The sequence below is a fragment of the Ursus maritimus genome, unplaced genomic scaffold (genome assembly GCF_017311325.1).
Source record: "Ursus maritimus isolate PB19 unplaced genomic scaffold, ASM1731132v1 scaffold_11, whole genome shotgun sequence".
NCBI lineage: Eukaryota > Metazoa > Chordata > Mammalia > Carnivora > Ursidae > Ursus > Ursus maritimus.
Window position 1 is genome coordinate 35,768,749 of NW_024423453.1, and position 10,545 is coordinate 35,779,293.

Genomic DNA, 10,545 nt, shown 5'->3' on the forward strand with positions numbered 1-10,545 from the left:
GGACTTGTAGGGTTTATTCATGTATTTTTAATATTTTTGTACAAAATTATGTTTTTGGAGATTTGTCCATGTTGATACTCACAGTCCTAGTTCATTCATTAACTGTTGTATATGGTTTCCATTGTATGAATGCCACAGTATATCTGTTCTCATAATAACCAATATTTCCAGTTTTTCATTACTATAAACGAAGATGCAATAAAAATTCTGTTTGTTTTGTTATGCATATGTGAAACAGTTTCTTTAGAGTATGTGCTCTGAGATTCGTAGTGTATAAGTATCTTTGACTTCACTAGATAGTGTCCACTTGCTCTCTAAAGTGTTTGTTCTACTTCTCCACATTCTCACCAATACTTGGAGTTATTGGACTTTTTTTTTTTGCCAAATTGAATGCATATAAGATGTATCTTGTTATTTTATAATCTGTTTTCCTGATTAACTGTAAGTTTGATTATATTCTCATATTTTTCTAGACTCTTTGGAATTCTTAGGCTATGAACTGTCTATTCTTTGGCCATTTTTATATTGTGTTGCTTTTTCTATTTATTTGTGTACTTTATTACATCTTAAATATTAGTATTTTATTGGTTATATGTATTGCAAAGTATTTTAATACTTATTTTATTAATGCAATGTGTTTGGAACGTGGGGAGCGATCTGTATCAAAATGTGAACTTTTACCTTGTTGAGAAATTATCTTATCACTTACATAGCACTTACTATGGGTCAAGTATTTTTATTTAAGCATTTTACAAATATGAACTCATTTTAATCTTGATGACACCCATGAAACAGGTGCTATCGGTATCCTATATTCTTTTTTATTGTTACTTTCACAAACAGCAGCTTTATTGAGATATAATTCACATACCATAAAACATGTACAATTCAGTGGTTTTAGTATATTCACAGAGGTGTGCAATCATTACCACAAAGTGATCTCAGAACAAAGAAGCCCCACATCGATTAGGAGTCACTCTCTATTTCCACTTCAGTCCCAGTCCCAGGCAACCACTAGTATACTTTCTGCTTCTGTATTTTTGCCTATTCTGGGCATTTCCTATGAACAGACTCATTCAATGCGTGGCATTTTGTGTCTGGCTCCTTTACTTAGCATAATGTTTTCAAAGTTCATTCATGTTGTAAAATGTATCAGCATCTCATTCGTTGTTATTGCTGAATAATATCCACTGTATGATATACCACATTTTGTTACCCATTCATCAGTTTATGCACATTTGGGTTGTGGCGCTTTTTGGCGATTACAGATGGTGCTACTGCAAACGTTCATGTACAAGTTCTTGTTTGGACATTTGTTTTCAATTCTTTTGGGGTGAAATCTCTGGGTCATAAATCAACTCGAGGTTTAACTTTTTGAGGAATGGCCAAACTGTTTTCCAAAGCAACTGCACCTTTTATATTTCCACCAGCAATGTACGAGTTTTCCAATTTTTCCTCATTCTTCCAACACTTGTCCATCCTTACAGCCATACAAATGGGTGTAAAGTGTGGTTTTGATTTGCATTTGCCTAATGATTAATGAATGATATTGAACATCATTATATGTACTATTGGCTATTTGTATATCTTCTTTGGAGAAATATCTATTCAAATAATTTGCCCATTTTTAATTGGATTGTCTTTTTGATGTTGAGTTGCAAGTCATTTATACGTCAATAATCTTTATGCTAAAGATAAGGAAATCAGGTATAGGAAGGTTAAGTAACTTGTCTAAAACCACACAGCTAGGATATGAAAGCAAGTAATCTGGGTCTGGATAGAGTCCATGCTATTAACTTTTATGCTGTCCTGTCTCATAGCATTGTTCAACTTGTGTTTTAGTGTAATGAAATTATAATATTATTTATAAGAAATAGGATCAGACTAAAATTTAGGACTTGGGTACCTTAACATTTATTGCTCAAGAAATATTTTTATATAATAAAGGAAATAAAAACATTTGCTCATATTCTATCACATGAGTTCTTGACCTATATTAGTATAACCTGTAATCAAACTCAAATTTTGATTCTCAGAAAACTGATACAAATTCTTAATCTCTTTGGAAGTAGGAACAGTATCTTACATGTTTTACATATTTAACACATTGGTTGGCATAAAAGATGCTCAATCAATCAGTTTAAATATCTGAAGACTATCAAATGTATTGGATTTATGTAAAATTATATATAGACATGTTAAACATTATCCTAAGCCAACAAATGTTTTCAATTTGTATTTTGAAGGGACATATTATATATGATCATTATATTTCTTCAAAGACAACTTCAAAAAATAAGTTTGAAGTATACTTAAAGTTGACTTGCAAAATTGTCCAACAGTATAAATTTTGAAAATCTCTTCTATTAATGTCAATATCTAATGAAAACTAGAGAAAAAAATCCAACTCACTGCATCACTAAATTGTCTGCCAAATTGAACTAACCCCATTTCATTCTTAAATACTTAATAAGTTTGTATATTCAACATTTGTAGTACATAAATGTGCCCAAAGACATGGCAGTGCTTTCAGAATCAAGGGCATTATGAATTCCTTATAATTATCAGCTACTTAGAAATTTGTCAGGATTTTTGCCTCGAAGTCCTAGTGGCTACTCTATTCCATGGCAGAAGAGTTGGCTGGGCAATGTTGGGTTCATAGTGATTGTTGCTGACTTGATTTTGCTATTTCTATTCATGAGTAAGTGACTTTCTGGTAAGAAGTTAGACAGTTCAGGTTTCTATTTCTCTTAGGGAATGAGACTGTTTTTCTCCAATTGTTACTTAATAAGGAATTCTAGGTTCTAAACTTTAGTCCAAAATATGTGCATTTAATAATGCATATACTTTCTGATGAATCATGAATATGTAATTATAATTTCTTCTTCTTGATACTAGTGTGCTTTACGTTAACATAATTGATTTCCTTTTCCTATATTCAAGATTACTGTCCCTAAATTTTGATTTGACTATGTTCCATCCTGGCCTTTCTTTTTTAACTACCATCCATATTCTGTTGACTTTCAATTTGTTATCTCCACCCTGGCCTCCTCTTTGAGTTCTGCACTTTGATCTCCGCCTCTTTGACTTCTCCTGTAGGAGGTTTAATAAGCATCTCAAACTTGTGCCTAAAATAGAGCTCTTGATTTCACCTTCAAACACTGATCTTCCTCTGGCCTTTCTCATCTTAGTAAAGGTACTACCAATCATCACTTTGCTCAAGGAAAAGCTCTAGGATCCATTTTGACTTTTCCCTTTTTTCTCACCATGTCAACTAGTCTCATGAGCAAATTTTCCAGATTGTATCTTAAAAATATGTTTTAAACCATTTGCTTTTGTCCATCTTCATTGACACCCTCATATTCTTAGTGATGCTCATTTATCGCTTGCCTGGATTACTGCAGTAATTCTAGCAAGTCTCCAAGGTACCACCTTTGCCCTCTTATAATCCCTTCCCTACTCAACAGCCAAAGTTGTCTTTTAACACTTTCAAAAATACATCTCTTCCATGTTTAAAAGTTTTGAATGGCTTCCCATTGGTATTTATAATAGAATCTGAACTCTTTACCCTGGTCTAAGGGTATTTATATAATCTGGTACCTGCCTATTTAACTTCATCTGGTGCCACTGTGTCCCACTCATTCTAGTGCAATCACACCATTCTCATTTGTGTCCCGCAAACATGCCAGCGCTGTCTTGTCTCAGAGCCTTTGCATTGCTGTTCTCTCTGCTGCTTCTTTTGGCCTTTAGTTCTGCCATATTCTTCTCATCCTGCAGGTCTCAGTTCAAATGTTACTTCCTCTTTTATTTCCTTCAAGTTTTTATGACAACATGTCTTGTTTATTTACTCACTTGTTAGGACATCGTTTGTGTTCTCCATCCTGAATGTTGGCTCCTTGGATGTAGCCTCGCTGTCTTGTCCACCATAATCTACAGTATTACTCGGTGCTTGTTGCTTCAAGAATGACAGTTCGGGACATGCAGTTTAAAAGCTAGAATAAACCTACAGCTCCTTGACAACTAGCAAAGGCGAATAATTGCAATGAGAACCTTGATCTTGAATGCATCACGTCACCTTAAAAAGAAATTACAGTTTTCTACAATGTTTTAAGTGGACAAAATGAAAACCTAATTTCTTTTAACTCTAATGGCTTCCTTCTCCCTTCCCCCTTCTTTTAACCTGGATCGACCCTAAGTACCTTCTTGAGCGGTCTATTTAGAATCAGAAGATCTTACAGCTGGAAAGAATGGAAAGTATATTGTAGTTCATTTTACTGATTAAGAAATAGAGGTTCAAAAAATAAGGGATTTTTTTCCCTCAAGGACATAGAAGGAAAGGTACAGAACTTGTTTTGTCTTTATCATATATTCTTTTTATTACGCCAATAATACATGTTCATTGGAAAATACAGAAAGTTTTAAAAATTAAATTTATATCACCTGAAATTCTATCTTTTGGAAATAACAACTGTTAATGTTTTATGGTGTATCTTTCAGGAATTGCTTTTATGCATATTTGGTAATATAAATAAACCATGCAAATTTCAGGAATTGCTCTTATATATATTCACTAGTATAAATAAGCAATACCAGCTTACATGCATATATGTATATCTATCTACCTATCCATCTATCAAATCTATCATAAATGTATCTATGTATCTATCCATTCGTTCTAAATAAACATGTCTTCTTCCTTCACTTAACAGTATTGTAATAGCCTTCTTTTCTGCCATTAAATTTACAGCCAAATCCAAGGGTGGTATTAAAAGATTTAATGATAGGTATTCCATGGGCACCAAGCAATGAAAGGAGACTGTATCCAGGAAGTTTATTGCTGTGAAGGCATCAGTCCTTCAATTGCTAGAGCAGGGCAGGGCTGTGGTCATCCTAAAGGAGGGACTAGGAGAGGGTCCAGGCCCTGGATAGAACTGCAGCCAAAGGCTACAGAAACATTTCAGTATTTTAATGCCTAGTTTATATTTTGGGGCAGGAAAGCCAAATTCAATTCTAAAGTCATCATTTTTAGTTACTGTATTTTGTTCCATGGTGTAGTAAGGTAGAATTATGCCTCTCATCCATCCCCACCCCTGCCCACTGTCCCCTGCAATGTCTTACCCTAATCCCAGGGACTCGTGACTAATGAGGAGGTACTACTCCGTGATTGTATTACGTTATGTGGCACAGTTGACCTAAAGTTGGGGAAATTATGTGGCTGAGCCTAATCTAATCACTCAAGCCCTTAAAAGCAGAGAATTTTCCTGGCTGTCACAAGGAAAATTAGAGTATCCTGAAGCCTGAGAGGAGTCCATGCACTATTGCTACCTCTAAGAATGAGGCAGCTCTAGGAAGGAAGGCTGGTTGCCTCAATGGGTGAGGGTGGCCCTTGGCTGGTAGCCAGCAAGGAAACAGGGACCTCAGTCCTACAGCCGCAAAGAATTGAATTCTGCCAACAACCTAACTGAAGGTGGAAGCAGCTTCTATCCCAGATCTGTTGGATAAACAGCCCCACTCAGAAGATACCTGGATTTGGTTTTCAGAGGCCCCAAACAGAAAATCCAGCCAAGCCAGCCTAGACTTTTGACCTGCAGAACTGTGAGGTTAATAGATGAGTATTGTTTTAAGCTGCTCTATTTGGGTAATTTACTACAGCAGCAACAGAAAACTAATATACCCAGTAGGAAGGTACTATCAATTATTTGACCCATTATTTATTATTGGGAATTTAGGTTGAATCTACGTATTATTTGTTTGTTGTTATGCTCGCAGGAGAAAGAAACTTCAATAATAGCATTGTACCGTCGTCATTTCTCACTTGTCTGATTATTTCCTGAGATAAATTCTTAGAAATGAATTGCAGGGTCAAAGAGCTTTTAAAAGCTTTTGGTACCTACTGTCAAATCACTCTCAGATTTTTTTTTTTTTTTTTACACTTCTACCTCCTGTTTACTCACCATTGTAACACTGGTTATTTTTATTCTTTTTAATTTTTGATCATATAATAGACAAAATATTAGTATTACATTGTTGTTTTAATTTGTATTTCTTTGAACACCAGTGGATGCAGAACATGTTTAAAAGCTTAGGGATTATAAAGTGGTGATAAGCTTACTGTTCTCTGATGCATATATATATATATATATATACACACACACATACCTATATATGCTCAAAATTCAAAATTTGGGGGACAAATAACCTCATAGAATCAATTGCAGTTTCATAAAGTTTATAGGTATGATTCCACAAAGAACTGTTATTTCGGGTAGAGTTGGAGAGGTTAGATACAAAAGCAGGATGTTTGGAAAGAAAAGCAGTTTTTAGTGGAGTAGTAATTAAACCTGCAGCATTGGAGTCTTTTTTTTTTTTCTTTGATTTTTCAGTCAATTTAGATCAACTCTTTTAAATATAAAAATCCCATAATAATTACATGGTCACACTACTCTCCATAAAATAGTTTATAATTTTTATGGTATGTGTGTGTGGATGGAGGCGAGATAAATATCTGTCAATGATAATGATAATATAATACCTTTCTTTAAAAATATCTGGGCAAAGTTAATTTTGGAAAGAAGGCATTAAAATTATTCACCTCAGTGGAAGTCATGTTTGTTTCTTTTTCTAAAGACTCCCTATATTTTACCTTCAGTGTGGCCTTGAGAGTGAAACAAACACGTCTCCGTCTTCTTCATTTCCATACATGCCCTCATCTCTGTGTAGATGTGCGATCACTCCTGGCAGGGAAAAGGAAGGCCCTATAAGGGAAGAAGAGGGAGGAGGGAAGAAAGATAAAGGTTCCTTTAAACATTAGATCAATAGGTATCTACCAGGGTATTTTCAGTGCTACCTAAAACACGGGAGCACAAAGGTATTTGTTTATTGTAACTTGGGATGCGTTTTTTAAAACAGTTTTTGGGGAATCTTACTAAAGAGTGAAAAAACAGGGGCGCCTGGGTGGCTCAGTCAGTTAAGCGTGGGACTCTTAGTTTCTGCTCAGGGTCGTGATCTCAGGGTCATGAGATCGAGCTCCCCAGTGGGCTCGGCACTCGGTGGGGAGTCTGCTTGGGATTCTCTCTCTCCCTTTTCCTCTGCTGTTCCCCCTGCTGCTCTCTCTCTGTCTCTCTCTAAAATAATAAAAAATAAATAAATCTTTAAAAAGCAAACAAAAAACAAACAAAACACCCCAGAAAAAGCCGTGATATCATATCAAGTTTTTAAGGCAGAAACTGAAAACTAAAGTAATTATAGCACATTATGGAATGTTGTATTTTAGGTACATTATTTTGATAAAAATGGGTATTAGAGACCATTGTAAATACTTACACATTCTCAGTGAGTGGTCTTTGCGGCACTGTTTACGGAAGAGCCTTTTACAAAGAACTAGCACTTGATGCAATTGTGATTTTCATCCGTCATCATGAAAATTGCTTTTGTTTTCATATATGTCTTCAGTTTCACAAATAAAAATGACTCAAATTGAAATTTAAGGAGAAACCACCAAAGAAACCTTTTGATTAGCTCCATCAGAAGGAATAGCAGGGTGACTGGCATTTGATTGTAAAATCCGGTTTCTGTCGACCTTCCCAACAGATTTTTGATGTAATTTCCTGAAGTGTTTGCAGAGATGTGGGTATTTTGATTAAAAATATTCCCACAAAACTTCCCAGACATATTTTTAAGGTATCTTAAAATGAAGAAGACACTATTAGAAAAGGCTGTTGTGACAGAAAAAGCTTCAGAGGAAAAAAAATTAGTATTTCAAATTTGAATTTAGAACTTCAAAGTTAGAATTGTTCTTTTGTTTTTTTTTCTACCTATTCACACTTTATTTCTCATGTTCTCACCTGTAGTACAATTTTTTTTATAATGATTTTTTATTATATTATGTTAGTCACCATACAGTACATCCCCGGTTTCCGATGTAAGGCTCGATGATTCATTAGTTGCATATAACACCCAGTGCACCATGCAATACATGCCCTCCTTACTACCCATCACCGGCCTATCCCATTCCCCCACCCCCCTCCCCTCTGTAGCCCTCAGTTTGTTTCTCAGAGTCCATAGTCTCTCATGTTTCATTCCCCCTTCTGATTACCCCCCCTTTCTTTATCCCTTTCTTCCCCTACTGATCATCCTAGTTCTTATGTTCCATAGATGAGAGAAATCATATGATAGTTGTCTTTCTCTGCTTGACTTATTTCACTGAGCATTATCTCCTCCAGTGCCGTCCATGTTGTAGCAAATGTTGAGAACTCGTTCTTTCTGATAGCTGAGTAATATTCCATTGTATATATGGACCACAACTTCTTAATCCAGTCATCTGTTGAAGGGCGTCTCAGCTCCTTCCACGATTTAGCTATTGTGGACATTGCTGCTATGAACATTGGGGTGCATATGGCCCTTCTCTTCACTACGTCTGTATCTTTGGGGTAAACACCCAGTAGTGCAATGGCTGGATCATAGGGTAGCTCAATTTTTAACTTTTTAAGGGACCTCCACACTGTTTTCCAGAGTGGCTGTACCAACTTGCATTCCCACCAACAATGTAGGAGGGATCCCCTTTCTCCACATCCTCTCCAACAATTGTTGTTTCTTGCCTTGTCTATTTTTGCCATTCTAACTGGCGTAAGGTGGTATCTCAGTGTGGTTTTGATTTGAATTTCTTTGATGGCTAATGATTTTGAACATTTTTTCATGTGTCTGTTAGCCATTTGTATGTCTTCATTGGAAAAGTGTCTGTTCATATCTTCTGCCCATTTTTTGATTTGTTTAGTTGTTTCTCGTGTATTGAGTTTGAGAAGTTCTTTGTAGATCTTGGATACCAGTCCTTTATCTGTAGTGTCATTTGCAAATATATTCTCCAGAATTGTTCTTTTGAAAGGAAAAAGTTTTCTCACGGCAAATCTTACTATTTATTTATTTATTTATTTAAAGATTTTATGTATTTAATTGAGAGAGAGAATGAGAAGGACAAGGAGAAGCAGAGGGAAAGGGAGAAGCAGGTCCCTGCTGAGCAGGGAGCCTGACGAGGAGCTCGATCCCATGACCTCGGGATCATGACCTGCTCAGAAAGCAGACACTTAATTCACTGAGCCACTCAGGTGCCTGTAGCCTTACTTTTTTTTTTTTTTTTAAAGATTTTATTTATGTGACAGAGAGACAGCCAGAGAGAGAGGGAACACAGCAGGGGAGTGGGAGAGGAAGAAGCAGGCTCCCAGCAGAGGAGCCCCATGTGGGGCTCGATCTCCAAACGCCGGGATCACGCTCTGAGCCAAAGGCAGACGCTTAACGATTACGCTACCCAGGCGCCCCTGTAGTCTTACTTTTTAAGCAGACTGATATGTGATAGGGTTTTTTTAATGAAAATGGTTAAGGAAACACTTTACACCATGGTAGAAGAAACTTGTCTTTAATATTTTTTATTGTTAAAAGACATACCCACAGCATATATAGCCTTATATGTGGAAAAAATTTGACCATTACAGAAGTATAAAAAATAAAATCATTCCCAGTTTCCCATTCCCTAGAGATAATCGAGTTCACATTTGGGTTTAGATTATTTAAGAGCTTTTTCTATATTCATACATATATATGTATCCACAAGTACACACAGCTATATTTAAATAACAGTGTGATCAGGCTGAATTTACTCTATAGCCACATGCCCCTTTTATTTTTAATTTTTTAAGTCAGATTTATTGTGTTATAATTGATGTAGCAAAATTCATCCTCATGTATACAGTTCAATAAACTCTGAGTAGTGTATATAGTTGTACAATCAAGATAGAGAACTACAACCAAGATAGAGAACATTTCTATAGCCCGCCAATTCTCTCATATCCTTTTATAGTTACTTCCCTTCCTCTTCCCCCTGCTCTTGGCAGCCATTGATCTGATTTCTGTTCTGCAGTTTTGGCTTTCCTAGAATATTATATAAATGCAATTTTTGTGACTGGCTTCTTTCACTTAGCATAATGCTTTTGAAATCCATCTTGTTTTATTTATTAACAGTTGCTTTCATTTTATTCCTGAGTTGTATTTCATTCTACAGAATATTCCACAATTTGTTTATCTATTCACCTGTAGATGCGTATATTGGTTATATTCAGTTTTTGCCATTATGAATAGAATTGCTATAAATATTCACATACAAGTCTTCGTGTAGACATTTGTTTTCATTTCTTTTGGATAAATAAGAGTTGGTTGCTGGGTCCTGTGGTGTGTGTTTAAATTTATAACGAACTACTCAACTGTTTTCCAAAACAGTTGTACAATTTTGTGTTTCCATTAGTGATTTTGAGAGTTCTAGTGGCTCCACATCTTTTCAACACTTGGAATTGCCAGACTTTTAAATTGTAGCCATTTTCAAAGGCATGCAGTGTGATATTGTAGTTTTCATTTGCATTTCTCTAATAACTAATAGTGTTGAGGATCTTTTTATGAGCTTATTTGCTATCTATGTGTCTTTGGTGACATGTCTTTTCAATATTTTGCCTATGACTTACTTTACATTGTCTTATTGAGTTATAAGAGTCTTTTAATATT